At 38.8% G+C, this 24,871-nt stretch overlaps 1 protein-coding gene across 1 annotated transcript in view; it reads right to left on the reverse strand.

The window, feature by feature from the left end:
* Positions 1-24,871, reverse strand: part of BMPR1B (bone morphogenetic protein receptor type 1B) — a 142,392-nt gene that overhangs the window by 75,061 nt on the left and 42,460 nt on the right. The window lies entirely within an intron of this gene.

Here is a 24,871-nt window from a genome sequence, read left to right on the forward strand (position 1 = left end):
TAAGTGTTTAAAATCAGGCTTTAATTCATGTTTGTATCTCTCCACAGATGGAACTAACAAAGTGCAAAGAACCTCAAATACTACTGGAAAGCTCCACCATGACCAGGCAATTTGAGTAAAAATGTACTAAAATGGCCACAGTTAACTCCTTTGTTTCCCTGAAGGAAAGCAGAGATCTGCAAGAAGCACACAAAAGTTTGCCAAGGTAGAGCAGCTCTTAAAAGTTACTGCATTTCATCAGTTCTTTCTCAGCATTAACCACCAATGCCAACAGGTATTGTCAAGGTTTAAATGGCAGGAGGATTCCTCTAGACTGAAAGTCAGTAATTTCTCTCTTTAAATTAGGGTTCCTTTCAACCCCATACAGGATTTTTTTGAAGGAAAAGAGGGGCGTGAAAAACGAGTGTGACATGGTTGCTCAAGACACTGTGGCCATGGATTTGGTGACACAAGACATTTCCCTCCTGTCCCATTCCAGTATTTCTGACCCTAGAATTAATCATTCCATCCCATTCAGCAGAGCAAAGAGGTGAAAGGTCAGTGATGGGAAGCAAAGGCAGACACAGAACCTGCCCATGTTTCTTTGATGTTTTCAAAGTTCAAGGTGTGAGCTGCAACTAAGGAATCTTTTTTTATTGTGCATTCTCACTGGGGACCAGGACACCCCTCTTGTTATGAGAGCACAAAGCAAAATAAATAAATGAAGCAAGAAATAACATGCTATAATTTATGGGGTTTGTAGGCAGGCTGGTAGCGTTCATGAGCTGTCCTCTCAGTCCTGGCTGTACATCATTATTACACATTAATTCATATAGAGTATGTAAGCAAACAAAAGTACTGCAAATTGTGGCCCTCTCAGGGGTGTTCTATTTCTGAAATTGTAAAGAAAATTTTTAAGTTATCATTAATGTGGAAAATTTCTTTTCACATCACAGAGGATGACATCATAGAATTTTCAGGGTTGGAAAGGACCTTTAAGATCACCCAGTTCCAGCCCCCCTGCCATGGGCAGGGACACCTCCCACCAGCCCAGGTTGCTCAGAGCCCTGTCCAGCCTGGCCTTAAAAACTTCCAGGGATGGGGCTTCCACCACCTCTCTGGGAAACCTGTGCCAGTGTCTCACCACCCTCATGGTGAAGAACTTCTTCCTAATATCTGATCTAAGTCTACCCTCCTCTAGTTTGAATCCATTCCCCCATGTCCCTGTCATCCTAGAAGTCCCTCACCACCTTTCTTGTCTTTCTCAGCCTGTCTTCACAGGAGAGGTGCTCCAGCCCCCTGAGCATCCTCATGGCCCTCCTCTGGACACACTCCAGCACATCCATGGCTTTCTTGTAACAGGGGCTCCAGAACTGGACACAGGACTCCAGGTAATCATTGTTTCCATAGTTGTTAATATTAACAATGATGTAACTGTATCTTTGATTTCTTCTTGCTAATTATGTTATTTATCCAATACATTTTGCATTCTGTAACTGCTCTTCACCCATAAAAATAACTCTTTAGGCAGAAGCACAAGTCAAAAAAGACTAAATCAACAACAGTTCCTTGCTGTTGTCTTTTTTCCTAGTTAGTAAAACATTCTAGTATTTAAACTGCAAATAAGTAATATCCACCAATGGAAGGCTCTTCCTTCAGATGAAAACTGCTGAGAGATCCTTTCTCCACAAAATCTGGCAGAAAATAATTCTTGTCTCAAATATTTTCACTCCCTTTGAGGTGAAACACGGCGTCTCCATTCATGGAGCACAAACTCAAAAAGAACAAAAAGATGCCTTCACTCCACTTTGAAAAATTGAAACATTCAAACCCAGGGACAGGCCGACAACAAAAGCTGTGATGTGCTTGGAAAGCTCTGAAAAGACTCTGAAATGTGCCAGAGAAGCAAGCTGAACCTCTTTTGCCCAAGTTTTTTCCCTCCCACCCCACTCACGCCATGGGGTCCTCCAGTAGCAGCCCCAAGAGAAGCAGTGCACCCCAGCCCATCTGCCTTGTCCAGTCTGGTTGAAGGAGCTGCCTAGTATTCCAGACACATATTTCTGTTTTTGGGGGGTTTTGTTTTTGGTGGTTTTTGTCTTGTTTTGTTTTTTGTTTGAGGGTTTCTTTCCCCAGAGATCTGCCAAAGCTTCCCTTTCCCTCTGTCGCCTCCCCCCCGTATTTGGAAAGGGTAAAGTGGGAGCAAGAAAGGAGAAAATCCCATAACACGTCCAAGGCATTCAAGGATGATTTGTGTTCTCACTTATGGGGTATGACTGTCACCGTTGATCTACTTTCAGGCCTAGATTACATCTGATAAGGGCTGACCTTATTTGAGTATTCACACATTATGCACTCACGGAGAGCACAGAGGACACAAAAGTCCCTCAGATGTCCTGGGCATCAATCACGCTCACAGCGTGGAGGCTGCCAAACTTTTCTTCCCTTTAACTCGGGAAAGGAGAGGATAGTTGAAGACAGACTTAATAAATTTTAGAGCTGTGCCACAGTATATTTGGGGCCCATTGTCTTCTAAAAGTGTGCTTTTCAGCAAATCCTCCCCAGTTACCATGGACAACAATTCGGCTTTAACAAATCCAGGAGGAGGGAGCAGACTGAAGGGGGGAGGGAAGGTGAACAAAGGGCTTGCCAAATCCTTAAAAAAAATAAAAATCTAAAAAGCATTCTTAAAAACAGAGTAATTTCCAAACACTTTAAAGCAGATCACATCCTTAAGAACTCCTGAACCAATTGTTCACCACATGCAAATACTTAAACTCATTGCCTCAAATAACAAGTGTTTTTGTAAGTAATACATTATAAACACCACTAACCACTAAAATCTTTCATCTGTTGCAATGACTGACACCTCTGTTTAAACTTTCCTTTTTTTTTTCATCAGAATTACAGCTAGTTTTATAAACCTTCTGTTTCAGTCTGTACATTTATTTTAAATTATAAGAGTCAGAGGAAATAAGAGCACACAGCAGGTGATGTTTGTGCTGCTCTGAAATGTACTTACCAGCAGAGTCCAGCTTGATTTTTAAAGTCTAAATTCTCCTACAGTATCATCCTTACAGACAAAACAGACTCCATAGGCTGCAAATTTTCATGGAAAAGACAAAAACAAAACAGCCCAAAAGAGCCATTATATCTAGCTCTCAAACATCCTTTATTTCCCATATCTGTAAGAAACAGGAAATGACTCTCAAAACAAAGTATGATTGGCTTCACTAGAGCATGTTAATTAACTCTGAAATTTGCTCAGGCCAAGGAAACTTTCTGCCTCAACTGTCCACTCCAGGAGCAGTGGTGAGCTAAGATATTTTTTGCATTTGACTGGAAATAAGTAAGTACAAAATGCAAACATTCATCCATCAAAGCCGTGGACAAGGATGCCCTGAAGAGTTCAGTGTGTTTGCTCTTTCTCAGTTTTAGATGCTCTCAGGGATGGAAGGTTTGTTGCTGCAGTTTGAGAGATCAGTTCACAGTAGAGTGCATCTCATAATGATGCAGTTCTGATGCTTTTCCAGAGTTGTTTGGTTTTTTCCCTTCCAATTCAAAACCATTTATTTTTTAGCTACTTGTCAAAAGTGAGTGATCCTTGAGAAAAGGAGCAGCACACTGCCATGAGGGGTGGAAAGACCTTTGGATTAAAACACAGGAAACGGATATTGAGAAGGACAATATCCAAAATGAGAGCATGGGGAAATCCACTGCCAGTTTCCCTACATTTTCATTTAAGTCCAAGGGCTGGACTTGATGATCTCAGAGATCCCTTTCCAACCCAGCCAATTCTATGATTCTATGATTCTATAAGCCATTCCCAGCCATAGTTCAACATTTAGGAAATATACTAGGATTAAATATTTGACAACATGCAATACTTTAACCTGACTACTCGTATCACTTCATCATTTGCCTGACTTTTCCTTGACTAAGCTAATTTAGATACTTTATTTTTATTTTTACTTCTCTGACTTCATTCTTCCTTCCAGAGCCCAAAATATTTAAAACCAATTCCAGAATAAAAACAATTCCAAAATATTTAAAACCAATTATTACTGCCTTCCTGGTTAACATAGCAGGAGCAATGTGCCTCCCAAATTTCTTTCTCCTTTGCCTCCCAATATGCCCAAGAGCAAGACTGCAAGATGAGAGGACAACCAACAGAGATGGATAGCCCAGTGGGATGGTTGGGTACCAAGGTGAGAAGAGCAAGGGGAGGGATGTACTTACTCTCAAAAAAAAAACTGATTTAATCATTCCCACTCTTTTTTTCAGGGCTTTTCTCTCTCATCCAGAGATGTGGTAGTCAGCCAGCCTCCCACTGGGGAGCTGAAACCCACCCAACTCACCTGCTACAGGCTGAGCTGCCAGCTGCTCTTCAGCTCCTTTTGCCACCTGGGAACTTAAATTTTGCCCTCTGGCCTGAACAGAAGAAAGGGTTGAGGGCAGACAGGCTCAGTTCTATTCTTGGAACACCATGAGGGTGCATAAGCAACACATGTGCATCCCTGCATCAGGCAAACCAACCATCTCCCTGCTGGGAGAGAGCTTTCAAGGTAGTTGTAGTGCCAGCTACCATGCAAGCTGGAAAGCATGAAATATACCAAGCCACTCTATCATAAATATTGTCTTCTTTTATAACTGAGAAAAATTATGCTAACAGGTTTTAAGCATGCATAAAAATTAAAGGTAATGCTTTTATAACATGAAGTCTGCTCACCAAATGAGTTATGGCAGTACAGTATCTTGCCAGTGTATAATTTCATATTTCAGAAGTTCCTTTCACCAGGGTTTGCATTTCAGACTCCAAGCAATAAATGGACAAAGACACAGATTTATTGCTGTGCCCCTACCCCCATCCCCCTGTGCATGTCTGATGGATTTGGAAAGTGACCTACAAATTCAAGACAGGCATCTGCCAAAATAAATCCACCACTAAATGCTTGCAGAGGATATTGTTTTCTCTCACATCTCTTATTTACTGGTTAACAATTTCTGGTTGAAATAACTAAATAAGTTTTGGGGGTGTTTTTTTGTTTGTTGGTTTGTTTTTTTGGGTTTTGGGGTTTTTTTATTTCGCTTTGTTTTGGGGGTTGGTTTTTTAGGTTTTTTTGTTTTGTGGTTTTTTTGTGGGGGTTTTTTTTTTTTTTTTTTTTGGTTTTTGGTTTTGATTTTTTTTGTTGTTACAGAAATCAATACATTCCTCTGTTTGCAATCACATTGTTCTATAAGTTGGACTTCACAGCAAATCCGCCTGAAGAACCATGGCAGCACACTGGTTGCAGGCACCCAGGCCTCCAAAGGGGTTAACACTATAATATCCACCCACTATTTATAACTTATGTTATATATATATATAACTTCTGTATAATGACAGGTGCACACAGATCACAGAAGTAATCAAACACACAGAAAGCAAATGTCTCTGTGTTGCAAAGAGCAGAAGCAGCACTCGGTATCAAAATATGTCTCAGAAGTATTTACAGGTTTACCACAAGCACATTTAGAAAAAGAGACAAAAAAGAATCCCACCCCAAATAACCAAATTTAACTCTGTGACTACTAAATTCTTACAGCAGAAGATAAAAATCTCAAAGCAGTCCCTGATGTGATGTGTACACAACACAACCTCTCTCTCTCACTTCTACCTGGTCTGATGAACTTGCAGGGAAGCAGGAGTTTGCATAATCCATTGGGCCACTGAATTTTCAAGTGGTAATTTCAGTATCACTTCTGCAATATTATTAAAAACAGATTTACAGTTGAAGAGATTTGACTCTCTTGGTGTAAGGTTTTGTTTGCATGTTTGTGATTTCTTAGCAAAAACAAATATTAAAAATTTTTTTTAATACCCAACTTGGCTCTGTCTCTTTAAATAAACAGACAGCTTCTTTAGCCCTTCTCATTCTTTCACCTGTCCCCAGTTACCCAGCACAGCTGCTTGTGGGTTTAAAATTTTTTTGTGAAGTAACAGTTCATGATAATCTCATTAAATCCTTTCTAACACTTTCCAGTTCATACAGGATTTCCTTCACTGGGGTGAGTGGAGCGAGGGTTGGCTGCTTAAGCAATCTCTGTGCAAAGAAAAAAAAAAAAATCACCTAAAGTTCTCCATGCAGAGCAGCCCCAGCAGGCAGAGGGTGCAGAGGAACCAAAGCTTGACCCTAAGAGAGGAGCTGGAACAAATCCAGAGATGAAGGAACTCTCTTGGCTATCTATGCCTAGAGATGAAAAAAGAACATTTAAAGTGTAATCCCCAATATCTTTTGCATGCAAAACAAATCATGTGCTAAGCCAGCTTCTTTACCTGTAAATAATTCTGTTTAAATGTCAGTAAGTCCCTCTCCCTGACAGCCTAGGATGTACTCATGTCAAAGGAGCCAGGGAGTTGGGTTTTTCAGCACAGGCTGCATGACAGGATGGATGCTCAGACACTTCAGGCAGTCTTAAAAATGGGAGACAAGCCTCCCCAGAGGGCACAGAGTGAAACAAAAGGCAAAACCAGGCCTGGTTATTTTATACATATGGCTCTTATATAGATATAAGGTTTTATGAGTAATGCTGGGGGTGTCCTGTCAACATTTGCAGGGAAAGGGACCTCCACAGAGAAGCCTTGGTGATGAGCTGATGTGAGACTGACAACAAGAAAAATTATGATTTCTTGAACTGCTCTATAAAGAATCAGGAAAAATTTTTAGGCTCATCTACAGAAAACTTCTATAGCATCAACTACTTCCATCAAAAAGATCAGTTTTCATTTCACTGTAAATAGTCTTCCCCATCAAGGACAGTTCTGATGCCTGAGGCTTCTCTGATGAAGACCTCTTATATAAAAGTAATACCTTATTTAAGATAGAATTGGTTAAAAACCTCCATGCAATAAAAAGCTGGCACCACTTCCTCTGCTGCAGGGCACAACCAGGACACTGCCCTGGCCTGCAGGTTCCTCCTTCATCCATAGAACCAATTCACTTCTCAGAAACCCCATGACATATAATTAGATGCACAAGTCCCATTGGGCAGTGCAATAAAATACTTTTTAGATCCTGCGTGCTCTTACAGTGAAGATTCCCAACCAATGAACCATAATAGCAACCAAAATAGGTGCTTGCTCTGGCCAGGAATGACAAGCCTCACAATTATCACACAAGCCTCAGGATGCTGAACTCACCTCCGTCAACCATCACTGAGAGAAAGAGCTGCTCAAGTAATCCCTAAGAATTGCTTGGCCCTTGGCAGCTGTAGGACCAGGAAGGAGATTTTACCCAGTCTCCAAAAAGGCAGCAGGTGCATACACCAAACCCACACTGACACATTTATAGCATAAAATTACAATGGGCCAGCATGGTCCACTCAGTGATGTGTTAGAGGAGCCTTTTTTTGTTTCTTTTCTTTTCTTTTCTTTTTTTTTTTTTTTAATTACTTCTTTTTATTACTTCTTTTACTTTTACTTTTTATTACTTTTTTTTTACTTCTTTTACTTCTTTTTAATTTTTTTATTTTTAATTTTGATTTTATTTTTATTTATTATATAATATATAATACATAAATATATATAATTATTTATTTTTTATTTTATTTATTTTATTTTTTTTTATTTATTCTTTTACTTCTTTTTTATTACTTCTTTTTTATTTTACTTTTTATTACTTCTTTTACTTTTTATTACTTCTATTTTCTGCCTCCAGTGTAACTTCATCCACCTCTGCCAAAACCTCCAAGCAAGATGGAAGCTAAAGTGTAGTGTCTCTAATTTTTGTTTAGCTGGGATGATTCAGCAATGTCTGCAAGATCAATTTATGTGCTGATGCAAGCCCAGCATCTTCCTTCTCTCTCAGGGCTGGTAAGCAACCATTTAGGGTCTGGGCATTCTCACATGAAAGCTTGAAGCTGATGGGAGACTCCTGAGTCTAAATGCAACTAAAAAACCCACAGAAACGCAATTTCTTTTCTGGTATCTTTAAGAGATGTGATTCAGGTAGATGTTAGTTTTTTTCTCTCAATTCCTAATATATTCAGTCAGGTCTAAAATCATAAGTACCTTATGTCTATGCCATGGTTTTTATTAATTTTGGATTATTTTTTTATACATTCTCTGTATGCACATTCTTTAAAATGTGCTCATTTAGGTCTCTAGCTGTAGATAATAAGTTAATCTCAGAACTTGCAAATTTTCAGATGGAAAATAAGAACTAGGAACTAGAAGTCACTTGCTTATTTAAAACGTAGCTGGACAGTATCAATATGACACAGGGAAAGTAGATTAAAATTAACCTACAATTCTGTAATATCATCAAATAAATTGACCTACTAATAAAAGGAAACCCATTCCCATCAGAGTATGAATGGTATTCAAGTAACAATTTGACATCTATACATTTTCAATTAAAGAATTACAATAGACTGCCCTAATTTTTTCTCTCTAATATTAGGTTGTAATTCATAATTGTACAGGCAGCTGAATATTAACTTAGTTTCTGTTCTTTGTAGTAACTAGGAAATGCTTTCAAGGTCAAATCCTGATCTTATTACAAAGATACCTTCACACCAATTTTTTTAATTGTCTTGTTTTCCTTCATCTAGTTGCTTCTTTGCATTTTTTTTATCAAGATAGAGAAATTTTAACAAAATCTGAGAAACTGACTATCAGATTGACAAGCGTGCAGAGGAGTGGGTGAAAGAATAAAAGTAGAAATAGTTCTACTTGGTTCTCTGTAACAAAAAAAGCTACTTTCCTAAAAGGCTTCATCACTTGGAAAGCAAACACATGCTTATAAGAAAGCAGAGCTGCTTACTGAGTCAACATTCACAGGTGTAGCCACTTTACTATTTAATTATCCATTTATTGGTGACAACCTTTTAAGTGTAAGAGTATGAAAATTAGACAAAACATCATATTTAATTATATTCTTCTGTGGCCAGTTCATATCATTTTATCATGAAATCTCACTCCCTGATGTTGCTGTATGATCCTACAAAATGCCTGCATTTAATCAATTCACCAGCACAAAGCATTGTATTCTAAAAATTTTCATATGCACCTATGTTTCTGTCCATAATTATATTTCTGAGCTTTGGTCCAGTTCCACTGGTACTTGAGAGTAAGGAAACAGCACCCTGTTATTGTCAAATTTGTTAAGACTTAGTTTCAATAATTGAGTATTCATTCCAAATACTTAAATTCAATAATAAGTAAATTTAAAGCTCAAAACCCCCCAACCATCTACCCTCAGAACCTGAGAAAAACAGTTTTCCTTGAATTTGACAGGAAAATGATACAAGAGAGGGCTAGAGAAAGAGAGAATGAAGACATTGTTCCTATTCCACAGTATCTGTGGAAGAATTAATTCAAGCTAGAAAGCTACCAAGAAATAGGGGAAAAAAAAAAAAAAAAAATCTCTTATAAGCTGAACAGTAGTTCCTGCTTCCCAGGAAAGCCATCTGTTCTCTGTATGTACATGGTTTGAAAGACATTCCCTGGATTGTGTCAAGCCAAAGGAATCCCCACTAGAGTTACAGAAATATAAACTCCCTTTATACTGGCAGGAGAGCTCCAAACTGCAACTCTGAAGACACGTACACCACCCCCAGGCTCAGCACCACCCCACTTCTGTTGACATGCCAGAAATTACACAGGATTTTCTCATCTGATATTATATGATGAGAACTGAAACTTTAGCAGGGATAACACTGCAATACTTTCAATTAGAAAGTCTGCAGATGAGTCCAAGGCGAGGTCCCTGCTCCTCTCCCTTGCAAAATGGCATCATCACCCTTTTTCCTGCTTGCAGCTGACATGAAAAATGCCTGGAAAATAGTTTTAATATTAACATTTTAATAGAATTAATTCCATAACTTGATTTTTGCCATTACTGATTTTGATGGGAGTGGGACATAGAGCAGTATGAAGTATATACTTACTCCACATTCATTTCCGAACTTTGGAAACAGGAGCCTGAAAACAGAATCTAATCCCTAATACTTGTGTAAGAAGGGCAATCCTTCTTGGGATCCTGGTGATTTTGCAGTCCCTTGTCTATTATAGGACTGAGGTCATATTGCAATTATTTTTCCTAGGCAGCAATTAAATACTGCTACCAGTGTTAAGCATAAATACAACTTACTACAAGCAATGCTCAGATGACCAGCTCAGGTTCAAGGGTTCAGTGCACATGAATGTCCATAAATACCACTGGAAACAGCCCAACCTTGTTTTTTAAATGCTCATGTGTTTAATATTTTACAAATTATTATGTGGAATCAGACAGCAGAACTGAATGAAACACAAGCTGTACATAAAGATGGTTAGTTCTACTGAACTGTCATGCAGTATATTCTTACCCCCATTAATTTAAACATGCAACATTACAAATTAAACACCCTTTGCTTTTTAAGGAAGAACATAATATTTTATCTTTAAGATGTTTACATTTTTTTTCTTGCAAACACTGGCCATGGTACCACAGTAAATATTTCTGGCATCTCTGGTAAAATTCACTCTGCTCCCAGCTCCAGAACAAGGTCTGTATTAAAGAAACCCTCTCTATTTGAAATCTAGGAATATAACTGAAGCATTGGTTTTGTTTCCTACTTGCAAAGATGCTGCTTCTCTTCTTCTGCATGAAGCTGCACCATGAATCAGAGAGGTGAGAACTGCACTGATCTGTACACTTCACAAATGCTGCTAGCAAAAATGAGCATTTGAATATGAAGCAGATCTGCAACTGAATTTAGGAAGCCTAAAGGTTGATTGAGATTACTTTAAAGAGTTAAAAACTAGGAAGATTGGACAGGCATTAAGTCAATGCTGGTTTTGTAGGCACAGACAATTTAACAGAAATGTCCCATTTTATCTTCTTGATCTAGATCACATTGGAGAACTTCTTACAAGGGTTGGTTTTTTTTTTTTTTTGCTATTTGTTAATTCACCCAAGTTATCAGATTCATTTCTGTCTCTGATGAAATGTTATCAATCCTTACAAAACACCAACCAGAGTGAACCGTGTGACACTCTCATCTATTTCCCACACAAGTCAGCTGGGCTTATTTTAAACAACCTTCAACAGCAACTTAAGGCAAGATATCTGAGCTTCCAGCAAAGCAGATGAGAAGCATTCAGTGGTCTTTCCACCCCTCTTCAGAAGAAAGGCAATAATCTTCATCAGATAAGCAGCAATGCATTAAGCCCAGCACATCTGTTCCAGCAGCAAACATCTGTCTGCACCCTGCTTTAATTTCCAGCATAGGTTAAGGGTGCTACAGGGTGCAAAATTTATTACTCATTTAACAGCCACTTCTGATTTTGAGCTCAGGTTCCATACTGATTGCTGATGATCACCAAATCCCTATAGGAATTTGCTATGGTCTGGTCAGCTTCACCAACCTATACAGCAGGAGCTGACATCCAGATACCTCAGCATGTAATGAAAAATCTCCTTATTTCCTGGGTGATTCTAGGCTGGGAAAAGTGTTTCCCAGATTGATCATGCTGCAAGACAGCTTTTTAAATGCCAGTTTTTTGTTTTTTTTTTCCTCTCTACTCATCAGTTGAGATTTGCTTCTGCACCCACCAACCAACCTGAGGCAGAGATGCTAATGCTATTGTGGGCCTCACCTTCATGCAGAGACACCCAAAAGGCACATCATTCTTCCAACCAACTCCTCTGCCTTGACAGGGGCAATTCTGTCTTTAGCAGGAGGACATATGCATGCCCCCAAAAGCAAAGCTGGCAAGGAAGGGACTGCATCTGGGCTGCCCACACCCACACCATCCTTGGAAGTGGGATAAGTGGGCTTTAGATGACAAATTGGATGACCCAGCCTCTACTGATCAGTGATTTAAAGTGAAGAATTAGGTTTGTAGTTCCAGGAAAAACAAATCAATACAGTAGCTGTGCCATCTGCATTTTCTGTCTCCAGTGTTTGCCTCTTCAGTGCTTCAAATTTCTACGGGTGGTTTTCATAGTCCTTTTAACATATCACCTTACCTCTGATTACAATCTCTGTAAAACCTCTGCAAGGGATTTTCCCCAGATAGATGGGGCAGGAACCACAAAGCCTATTCAGCAGCTGAAGTAACATGGCATGAAAGGGTCAGTCCCATCTTTTCTTTTGGGAACAGGTCAGTCCCTGTTCTTGTTCTCAAGAGCTATTCAGCAATTGTCACAAATACTTTGTAAAGAGGGATCTGAATGTGGTATTTATCATTCACTGCTGATACATGCTGGATTCCTTCACACCTTTAAGCTTGCACAAGTTTGTAAATAAGTCTGAAAGCTGACATAATGACGTGTAGCTGAATATAAAAATTGCAAATTTACAGACTATTATTGCAATTCTTTCATAATTCCTAAAATACTACAAGTACTGCTCTGAATTTTTTCAGTGACATGCAAATGCAGCTTGAAAACATTTATTATAACCCTTCACTGATAACATAAAGGCCATTCTTTCCATGACAGCATTTTGCTTCGTGTTCCAGTGATTAAAATATTTCGACTGAGATGGTACTTCACACATCTGCCTAGGAAGCAAATTGGGTCTCAAAACCAGAGGCAAATAGCAACCCATCCCAAAGGCAACCCAAAGAGAGGAAGGGAAGAGCCAGGCACCCCACTGAAGAGCATGAGAAAGGCCACCAGAGGCCATGCAGTGTGTGACAAGGCAAGAGGCAAAGCTGTCCCCAGGCCAACTGTGGTCACCCAGCTGCCACAGTGCCTGTGACCTCAAATCCTGGCCAAATACTGAACAGACAATAATCCTACAACAACACTGCTATGTACAATAGGCTCCCAGAATGAATTCATTATGCTTTTTATATTAAAAAAAAAATTATTTATTCAACTTGTTAAATTCATGCACACTGAAGTGCTGCTTCACAGCCAAAGATGTTATTTCCATGTTTCTCTAGAGGCAACTGTTGAAAGTTTTGAAAATAACTCTTTAAAATACAGTAAGCATAAAAGCACAGTCACCACGTTTAAAAAAATTGTTACAATAAATGATACTGAGTTTCCAGGTTGCATCCTGGTGCTGACAGCTTGCAATAACAATAATAAAAATAATTTAGAAGTTATTCTCAGTAGCTCCTAAGATAATACTGATGCAATGCTGCAAATCAAACCTTGACAGTTTAGAGTCCTTCTTTACGAGCCAAACAAACCCAAAATGTGTAGTACTTTTCCAAAAACTCATATACAGCAACTTGACCACTTCTGTAACCTGTTATTCTCGATCTTAAATGGACCCATAAGGCTGCTATCTGGAAGACTAAAACTTTCATTTACTTTTTTCCCCAAAAATCATTACTGAGGCAACTCATCATGAAGTTAAGGGAACTCTCCTACAAGACCTTGAACAGTTTCAATCTACTAAGAGTGTAGGGTGCTCAGACCTTATAAAAGAGAACAAACCAAGAGAAGTCCATCGCCAGTAGTGTTGGAGATTCAACTCAATATATTTACAGAGCAATACAAAAGGCATGAGCTTTCACATCTAGGTCCTATCATGAATTAACTCCAGGCAAAAATCAACATGAAATATTGACCTTGGGTCAATGTGTAATTCATGTAAGTCAGCACTGGTCACTAGGTGTAAGGGAATATCAGCATTCAAAAGGTCAGAGATGATCTTGCAAGAAAGAAGAGTGGAGTTTTTACCATCTGTAACAGTTGCCCTAATGAATTAATCACAATATCACTGTGTAAAATTGTTTCTTGCTAACAGGACAATATCTATAAAGTCAACTGTATTTTCCAGCTCCAAATAGGAGTTCTTGACAAGTCGTAACTTCACTACCTGTGGAGAAGAAATTATCTAACTTAATACACAATGTGATTTGTCACATTTACTGGCTATCTGATGTCCCTCAGCTGGCATCAATGGCTGTGACAAATAACTTTGTCAGTAAACAGAGAAGTTACAATTTTTATTTTTCTAAACTGATTTAGATATTTTCATGTAGCTTCCTTTGTGCCTTTCACATACAACTGCAGGAGTTTTTCCTACTGCTCAGTCTTTTTCACACTACTAATTACTTGCTCAAGTACTCTTCTACATAATAGCTGATTTTTTTTTAGTTTGGGGTTTTTTTTCCTTTGAACTGTTGAATTTATCAGGTAGGGGAGAACAGAATTTCCTGAATACCCACATTCTAGATTGTGAGAGGGAAATTGTTCCCAATAAAAGATCTGGATGACTGTCACCATCCCATCACCAGCCTCAGCTTAAAAGAAAATTGCTATCTACATTGGAGACATAAGCAGTGCAGTTAAATGGGACAAATCTTGACAGGATTATCTCCTTGCTTTTGTATCACCAAAACACAGAATTGAACTCCCCATTTCAAGGCATTTGAGCAAGTACAGAATCATGTTTCAGCTATGGAATTCCTTGTTCCCAAAAGGTATTTAAACCTCTGTGGAATCAGTGATTTTTATTATTATTTATTTATTATTTCTTAATTTTATTATTATTTATTATTTATTTATTATTCTTTCAAAGATTGTCTTGCAGTCTTTGAAACTTTTGCTATTCTGCTTTTGCTAACATTTAGCAGAAGGGAAGGATAACTTTTTGGGATACTCAAGTCTTGCCATACTAAAACCTGAGAAGAGAATGACTATACATGAGGATTCACATCCAAAGTTAGAATTTTAAAAATCAAATGCTGCATTTTAGGACTTTCCACCAGAGTAATAGGGAGCCAAGTGTGTTCATACTTGCCAGCGTCAATCTAGAAGAAACCAAGTTCGTAACCAAAAGGACCCTGATTACTCCATGAAACACGAGACATTCAAAATAGGAGGAATGGAGATACCTGAAATGCCCCATCTGTTGTTGTTGTTGTTATATTTTGGGTATATTACACAATAGTTGCATACACATAACAGGCACAATGAGGAGATACTTGTAAAGAAACCATGAAATTGCCTGGGGATCTCTCACCTTAAGCCAGAAAGACAGGAATTCCATTAACTGCCCAAGCAAGGGAACTCTTCAGGTCTCTGAAGTTGTTTCAGCAGCTCCCCCAGTAATTTGGACTCACAAACAGAGCTTTTCCTTTTTTTTTTTTTTTTTTTTTTTTTTTTCCTGCTGCTGTACATCGGGATACGTTTCTGGTTCAAACATCTGCACAGACTAGTAGCTCAAAGATACAATTTTACAACAGAAAAATCTAAAGTTCTGTGACACAGGCAAATCTGTGGCTGCATCTCCTGTCCTAGAAAAGTCTGAGCGTTGCTTTTTGCTGCTTTGCAAAAGTTATTCCAGAGATGCTGCTCATCTCATGACAGGAGACAGAACTAAAATTTCCTCTCCCTTGCCAAGCAGGCATTGCACAGCACCCTTGTGATAAAAGGGTAAAGAGTGGCAAGACATCTTGTGGACGTGGAAATATAATGTAAATTGCTAGATGCTAATACCTATGTTTGGACCAGTGCATGTGTCTTTTCAGACTGACATTCCCAGGAAAGGTAAAAGCACCCCACGATCATTTGCAGAGCATTAATTTCCTTTTTTTCATTCTTATTTAATAATAAAAGCCCATTCATAGCTTCAGATAATGTCTTGAAAACACCAGGATTTCTTGATTTTTTTTTTCATGCTTGTTTACAAGCTTTTGGGAATCATGTTTTCAAGCTTTACCTTGACTTGATGAGAGCTAGAAACAGCATTTCACTTTGTTCCATGAAAGCAGAAATTTTCATTTGATCACTTGAGTGTGGACACCAGGGATATCAGACAAAGAGCAATTACTGGGAGGCTGCTGAGGAGGTTGGAAATGCTGGCAGCTCTCTGCATCCATTCAGAGCACTGCAGGGGGATGCTGACAAGTTTTTCTGCTTATCCATCAATCTCCCATTGAAAATGTTAATTCGCTGCCAGCTTTTTAAATAAAAAAAAATAAAACTAAATCTTTCAAATGGTACTTCTGAAACATACCTCAGTGTAGCTTTAAGACCTCATCTCCTGCATGGTGGCTGAATTCCCAGTTGTTATGTTTGCTGACAGATGACTGGAACATTGTTTGACCTTAACTGCTCATATAGAGCCACCAGTTGCTTTTTGAGTAAGAGGAAGGAAGGACCTAAGGGAGAATGGAAAAGCGTGGAAAAGTATCCTGAACTGCCACACTGGCTGGTATTGTACAGTTCCCAAGTTCTGTAGTTAATACAACAGAGATATTCCAAACTACCTGTGTCACTAGTAAACACCTCACAGAAAAATGAGTTGGATATATGGCTTCAGGAAAAAATGCAAGGAAATGTGTTAAATAGAATGGGGAAACAAATGAAATAGGACAGTCCTGGGGACTCTGAGACAAACAGATGCTGCTGAAGAATTTACATTTTGTGCCACCTTTCTCAAGAAACAAACAAGCCATGAGTACCACTGTCAGTTCCTGACCTGCTCCATCTTCAGCACAGAGAGAACAGCCATGTAATGAAGCTGCCACATAACACCTTTTTTTATTTTAGATTCTAGGCAAGTGTGTGTGTTCACGTTACCACAAAAGTTTGACAGTCTGCTTTAGAGACCTCTTAGCTGTTCATCTTTGGTCAAAACTGGGATTCTTATTCCTGAAGGCAAAGAATACAGTTTTCCCCTTGAGTAGTGGCCAGCAGAAGTGAGCTGCCAGACCAATGAACGAGAGGAGCACACGATGTGAAATGTCCTGCATGGCATAGAAAGTCTTCAGCATCTACCCTTCATTTTCCTACTCCTTGAAAGTGTTTGTAAAACAAATCCTGTATTTTGTTCCAACTCCTGCAACTTTCTGTCCTCTGCTCTGGAATGTGAAGACAAGCTAGACAAAACACTAAGGAGGCCCTCGGAAAAGGAGGAGACCTTCAGCACCTACAAAACCTCCTCAAGGATGAAGCTTGCAAGCCAATTCTATATTTACAAGTAGCACAATTGAGTTTCAACAATTGTCCAAAAACAGATGCTGAAACTGTGAACGTCTCAAAAGAAATTTAAATTTTCAGCTCTCTATTCTGAAATTTGTCCTCAGTGAGTGATGGTTTAAAATAGTTGCCCCTTGCTCACATTGCCTGAACTGCCTTCAGTTAAGATAGGAAATGCTTTTGGCACTGGGTTTTGTTTGCTTGCTTTGAATTTTTCTAAGGGCTGTGGAGATATATGAGCAAAAACTTGGTAAAACTTTGTAGTAACATATTTGAATGGTTAAGTCTTGTTTTTAACTAAAAAAAAATTATTTCTCAATGTACCTTCTGAACTAAAGTAGGAAAGTATTTTGAAAGCTCATTACAGATATGCTTGTTGTTTAAAATAAATAGATTTTTTTTAAAAGCGTTGAAAATAAATGGCTTGAGGAGTGTTAATGAGGTAAAACATTTCCAAAGAGATGAGAGAGTGACAATAGCCCATGGCCTGTCATGGTGCCACAACAGCAGAACTGTCCCCCAGCAGTGAACACCCACTGAAGCAAAGCAAACCCAGAAGAGAGAGAAAGGAAAAGGAGGATAAAAAAACTCTTGCAAGTTCATGCACCCCTACTGCAAATTCATTTTAATTAAACAAAGAGATTATACAGACATTGCTGACAGGGATTATCAAAATAGAACTGCACCACCTGCCCCTTGCAACCCAATTAATTAGTAGAGAATCTGAGGTGCCAATTACCACAAAGGAATAAGAAAGAATCAGTAAACACAGCTCATGGCAAACTTGAAAATTAACTCTTTCAGCTCACAGCTGAAGCCCCACAGATTCACCCACAGTCCTGATTTCATTGCCTTCAATGGGTTTGAGTGCTACAGCCTGAATTAAACATCTCTCCCTCGTTTTCTGTTATTTCTCCTTTATCACATTTAAAACAGAAAAAAAAATATTGTACATGGCAAAGCGTGCCATTAAGTAGCAGCCAGGAGAAAGCTGTACGGATTTAAAGGGGGAAAAAAATAATTTCAGAAGTTTGTTTTCACTGTCAACATTGCTTAGTACTCCTGTAAACAAAAATGAGACCAGGGGTGTTCTAATCTTGGACAGAACAGCCTTCCACCAGGTAGCACAACTGGGTTTAAATTAATGGCACAACTCACATTGCATGATACACACATTTCCATATCTACCTTGAGAACTTCAAATGCTTCAACAGTGGCAACCTGTGAAATACAACAGGTTTGAAAAGCAAATTTACTTGCAATGCCAAACTTCTCTTCCGCTGAATCTTTGCTCCACGGCTTGATTGTTTGGGGATAAGAAAGCCAGGGCTTCAGCTCTACAATGCACAATTTGTCACCCCTTGGATAAAGGAGCAGCAGAGGGAAGGAGCAGGACAGGATTTCATTTAACACGACACGCCCTGAAGAGCAGAGCACATGCTGGCAGGACTTGAAAAGCCCTGAAATACCAACCAGTTGCACCAGTTAACTTGGGGAGACCTCCACATACCTGTAGGGTGTGAAAAGGCCACTGGTGCTCATCATTCCTCATCAAGATTGAGTTCATCTTATCAAACGGGCCTTTGAGCTTATTGTGAAGTAATTTATCAACTGAAAAAATCATCACGATTTTCCACTTCATTTACTCCAACAGTAGCTACGTAATGTCAATAGTTTTAAAGATTTAATTAGACACACCACGTGTTTTATGCTCTACTAATTACATAAAATTGTGCTCAATAATTTTCTTCCCATTGAAACAAACCCTCAGCAGCTGTTAAAACACTAATTGGGTGAATGCAACACGCCGTGCATTTGACTGGGTGCCAAGCCTGTTCCTCCCCACTGGTGAGCAGGGTTTTTCCAGTGTCCACGATGGAACCATAAATGCATAAATGTCAATCTCTGCCATGCCACCACACCAAGAGTGAATTCCAAACATTTATTTTGGCCCTCACCTTTGAGAACTAACATAATATAGAAAATGCAACAGTTCAGAAAGATGTTTAATTATACCGGGCCCTTAATTTTCTCTGTTTCCATTTTTTTTTTCCCTCCAAAGAGCTGCCAAATTTGACACAGAGCTTGTCATTTACAATCTCCTATGAAATCAGCACTTTCTCACAGTATGGGCAAATGGAAAGGCACACTGAAACATGTTGCTCAGCCTGGGAAAGACAAGGCCCTTAGTTCTGGGATATTTTAGAGATATTTTCTATAGTGTTTAGGAGTATGTGAATCCCAGGCATACAGTGGCAAGGGATGGGAAACCTTTTTTTAAAATTATTTTTTCAGTTTTGCATTAAAAGAGATTTCAGTGGGTTTCTAACTGGTTTAGATATCCATATGAAAGGGCACATGATTTTTATAATTCACATGGTTTTGGTGATCCCAGTGACAGTCTGAATTGAGTCAGTACCTCTGCATCCCTCAAATGGCTTCATACAGAGTTTTAGTCCTGGATGTAACTTCATTAAAATCAGGTTCTCTTAATTAGTGATGAAGTCTGTACAGCTGAAAGCCTAATCCTGGCAGATCCTATGAGGACAGAATCCTAAGAGATGGGGCTGGATTGCCAAAAACCTGAACTGTCAGACAGGATTCCTACCTCAGAAGCCCCCCAAGCCTCCCGACACATCTCTGCACTAGGATTTTGGTCCTGACCACATCCTGATGATTCCAGACTTCAGGATCTGTAGGCAGAAGTCCTAGAGGAGGAAACTGCTCTCGTTGGCCATCTTCAGGTACACAATTTAACACTGTTATCTAAACCTGTTCTTCGAAATTAGCCTAGTTGAAGGTAAATAAATTGAAAAGAAAACAGATTTTCTCCTTGACATAGTTTGAAAAATTTCTAAACATCTTTACCTGTATATGGTTGCTGCCCATACAGCAAAAAGAAAAAGGTATACCTGGCATAGTACAAGAAGATTTCTTGTTTCTCTAGTTAATATCAAATCTTGCTGAACTACCTTAGCTCCTTATTTAAAAAAAAAAAAAAAAAAAAAAATTCCCTGTGATCAGTGACCCAACTGACAATGGAACTTCTCAAATACACTGCAATTTTTGATTTTTTTTTTTTTTATTTGGAAATTTAAAGTAGTACATGGTAGGTCCTGTATTCTCTTCTGCTTTTCAGGTGTTTTTGTTTTTTGGTTTTTTTTTTTTAAATATAGTAGAAATGTTACACAGGGATGCTGCATAAGACTTTTGAGTTTCACATCAGGAGTTTAAAAACAAACAAACAAATGAACCAGGATGACTTCTATATTCACCACTGCAGAAAAGTTACATATCCCCAGTGAAACACACAACTAGCTAGCAAAAGGATTTTTTTATTTTTTTGTGTGGGGAATAATAAGATGGCAGACACAGTGTTCTCTTCTGCAGCCTGCCCTATAGATGCTTATGAACTGAACCTCACAGCAAAACCCTGGTACATCTTTCCAGTGCTCCCATTGCACAGCATCTGAAGATGTGTTTTAGATGGGATTATGACTTCCTAAGTTCCCTTCCAACCTAAGCAATTCTAGGATGCCTGCAGAACATTACTAATGACATCAGGTAGCCATAACCTCAGTGTATTTCACACACTACTCATTTCCTAACTTTTCCTTTTTACTACACAACCCTTGCATCCACCAGTCCCCGTGGGAATAACTCCATGATTTCCTTTTTATGAACAACCTGCACAGGAATACAGGGGGTCATTATCTCTTTCCAGTTTCCTCCTGTCTTTCCTACTTCATGTAAATTTTGTTTATCAGCCACATTCCTGTCCTTAGAAATGTGTTCATTTCAATAAAAATGACTTAGTATTTAATGGAAGTTTAAGGCCAATGACCACAATCCTGTTGTCCTGGTTTGGGACAGGATAAAGGTGATTTTCTGTCTTGTAATTATGCTTTCTTTTAAGTCTCTTGTAAGCAGCTGCACTTGCTGAAGTTGACAGCAAGTTTCTCAGTCAGTGTCTGCTTATGGGACTGGTAACACTCGATGTTTATAGCACAGCTAGAGAGTGGTCTGCAGAACCAAGGCCACTGCTTGGTTCTGAGGAACATTTTAGGTTCTGGGGAAAGAGAAAAAGGAGAAAAGGTCATACCTACAACCCTCCTATAGTGAGGAGCAGACAAGATAACCAATATTGACTGAACAGAGTATTCCATCCCATACACATCATACTCAGTATAAATTTGAGGGGTCACGAGGGTCAAACCCCTTCCTCCTCTTCTTCTCTTGTCCCTGTTTGCTTCAGCACCCTGGGAGGATTCCATCCTTCCCTCTGCCTGTGGTTCTGATCCATTCCAGCCTGAATCTGTGTGTTCCTGCCTCCAGCTCCTGATTTCTGACTCCAGGATTCCAGCCTGGACTTTCCCAGGGCTGCCCTGCAGCCTCAGTGGTGATGGGAGAGTTATTGGGGCAAAGTAGGGAGGAACGTGGTTTCTGTATATTTCTACATATTTAATAATTGTTCCTTTTTATCATTACTGTTTCACTAAAGATGTGTAGTTTAGTTTCCAACCCATAAGTCTCTCTCCCTTATTCTCTCTCCTTTCTTTATCAGGGAGGGGGATTAATAAAGAGCATCTGTCATTCAGTTAATTGCCAGCCCAGCATTAAACCCTGACACCTATAAATCATTAAAAATACTTTTTCTGATAGAATCCTATGTTGCTTTCTTCTCAGTAGCAGAAAACGCATCTCACTATAAAGTCACATTTTTGCCCATACTAAAAATTCTGTATTAAAAATGTATTAAATGAGGGACAGATGTTTCAAACAGTGGACCTACAATGAAGTATTAAATATTGCTGGCACAGTGAGTCCTTTGGTACAGTTTAGTCTGTTTTTGCAATAGGCATGTTTTCACAGCTGTAAAAGCACCAGAAATTACTGTCTTTGCTCCAATATTAATATAGAAATAAATGAAAAAAATACACCAGGCTGTTGAACAGATTAGGCTATTGTTCATACATTCCATTATTAAAATAATTTTATAAATTACTATTAAATTCAAATGTTTCAAAGCTGCTGAAGAGGAACAGTGTCACTTTGAAGAGTAAATGGATTATCTACATAAAACCAAACAACTCCACTTCTGTTAAAATAAAAATGCAAGTCTCATTAAGACATCAAACCTGCTCCTTATTTTTATGCTCAGTGAGAAAGCCCAACTCACAGCAGCACAGAGAAGGGGAACAATCTCGTGTAATATCACTCCAAACTTCTGCTGAGCACACAGTGCTAGGATTAAAGCCCTTTTCCACAGGTACTGATGGATATTTCAGAGCTATGAGAGCAAGGAGCCAAACATGGCATGGATGAGCAGAGTTGATGCTGCAGTAGATTTTTATATTAATACATGCTAAACATAAATATAAAGGGCTAAGAGGTAACTTTTAAAATAGAATTATAATACTAATATCTTATAGTTACAGACCTTGATCTAGTAACTCACAGGGATGAATTTGGCACATTTCTAACCACAGCTGGATCTGCTCCCCACTGCACATTAATCTGCTGCTCCCATAGGAGAAAGGGAAGAGCAAACTCCATGAGCATTTCATTTTGCATCTCCTGCTACATTAAAGATTTACTTTCTGTATCCCAGCCTGTCAGGAGTCAGAGCTCCAAAAATCAAACATTCACTCTACTGGCCAAATTTTATCTCAGCCTGGGCTCCATTTACTTGAGCACTAAGCAAGCTGTGACCATTGTAATCCTGATGAAGTGTTGCCTACTTAAGTTTGGAGCCCGTCTGGAATAATAATAGCTCTGAGATGTCAACAGCTCCATTTGTTTTATTGAGTCCTACTTCAAATATCAATTAGGAACATTCATTCTTCTGATGGAAAACTCTTATTACTCAAAGCAATAAGGAGAGGAGACATTATCATCATCTACATCTATTGTTACCTGCTGTGTGGATGAGCAGCTCAGGCCTTTGGGGAAACTGGGAAAAATTATCCAATTGGATGGATAAACATCTAATAACCTTTGTTCAAATTCCTGATGAGGAAGGAATGGGCTACTTAGAAGAGAAAAAGCCTGATCAAATTCTAAGAAGTCTAGAAACGCTTTTTTGGTTTAAAAATTGGGGAAAACAAAACAAAACAAAGACTACAAGAAAAGGCAGAACAAGACAGAATATGGGCAAGGACTTGGCATGTTGGCCAGCCTAGCAAATGGACAGGATGCTTGCATATGTTCTAAAAGAAACAAAACCCCACAAATCTTTCAGTCCAATGGCACAGCTCCTTCTCAGTAAACAAATTCCTTGGACTGGAGGCATTTTTTTTGGTAGAAGTTTGTATGGGACAAACATTTATCTTCTCTCCTTGAAGTGCCAAAAAAACCAAAGCCAAAAAACCCACACACCTACACAGAAAAGCAAACTGACAACCCAAGTGAAACATGAGTCTCAGTACCTAGAAAGTCCCTTGTTTACTCTCTTAGGTAGGTCTTTGTTGAATAAGTCCTCCCCAGCTGTGAACCTACAACTGAAGCTTAAATTCCATGATGTAACTCAGTGATTTTTGCCTTAAAAAGATGCCCACTGCAGTGCTGGGAGTCTGTAGGGATTATTCCTGTGGTGGAAATGTCCCACGTGGAGCCCCACCAACTTCAGCAGACTTCCCCCAAGCTTGTGGTCCCATGCCTGGGGATGCAGATGTACAAAAAGGCAACACTACACAGCCCAACCCAGCACACAGGGAAACAAAGAGAGTCCTCATCCTGGTTAGAGGTAAAAAAAAACAAACAGGGGCTACAAAACATGGGGAGGAAGGGGGAAAGGGGCAAGTATAAACAGTCTCAGAGTAGAAAAACAGGATAAATTTCATTGAATAAATTATTTACTGGAATTATTCACTTAGCTTCAATTAAAATCTATCCATTCTATCCAGCATCTACATTAAATTATAATAAATTCTTCTATTATAACTTGGCTTCATTCCTGCTGATTTACACTAGCTTATTTATTCAGAAAATAAAAGTCTGATGCTGTGCAACCTTCCACGGGATTTAGATATGAACACCTGGACATACCCACAAGACAGGTTTTTTTAAAGAAAAACTCATTCCTTTTCTAATTTAGAGGACAGTGAGCCAATATATATATATTTAAATTGCTACCAGATATTTCGAGCAACGTAAAAATGCCTTTGCTACCAAAATAATCTTAAAAATATCTTGCTGGTTTCATGAAGAGTTTGGCTTCCACCCTGTACTGAATACCCAAATGAAGTTCTGAAAATCCATATGCTCACTCTATCCTTCAGCCATCAGGTGTCTTTACTGGGAAAATATTCTTCTAAATGAAAAGTATCTTGTTCTACTTTACCAGATCATCGTTGACATTCACATAGGGCTATGCTTGAAAATTTATTAGGCTAGGACACAGAATAAAATCATGAAGGTTGCTGAATATATATATATATTCATATATATATTCAATATATATATATTCATATATAAGTTTGGTTTCTACAGCAACACAGAACAATTATTTTTTTAGGAATCCCAATCTGCACTGGGATAAAATGAGCCCAGATTCAAAGTAAAAGCTCAGGTTATGTTAATAGAATAGCAGGAGAAGCACGCAACTAAGCTGAGGGTTTTCAAGCATAAGAACACAACTCACCTTCCTCCCCTCATTCCCATACTCCTGTACCCCCTGTGCCTATAAAATGAACAGATAAACCTGATACTGCATTATTAACTCCATATACACTGCAAATTTTATACCTTGACTTCAGCACTCCAGTTCTGTTTTGAAGGAAAAGCAGAAATAAGGAACAAAAGTGAGGAGAAATGACTTTTATAAATTTCAACAATACTCTTATGAACCAACACTACAAAGCAAGAGATAACAAATGCCTTGTGGGTCTGTTTTACCAGGGGCAGCCTGTGCCAGTGCCCTGTCACCCTTACTGTGAAAAATTTTTTCATGTTTATATGGAATCTCCTATGCTCAAGTT

This window comes from Heliangelus exortis, chromosome 4 (genome assembly GCF_036169615.1).
Source record: "Heliangelus exortis chromosome 4, bHelExo1.hap1, whole genome shotgun sequence".
Classification (NCBI taxonomy): Eukaryota; Metazoa; Chordata; class Aves; order Apodiformes; family Trochilidae; genus Heliangelus; species Heliangelus exortis.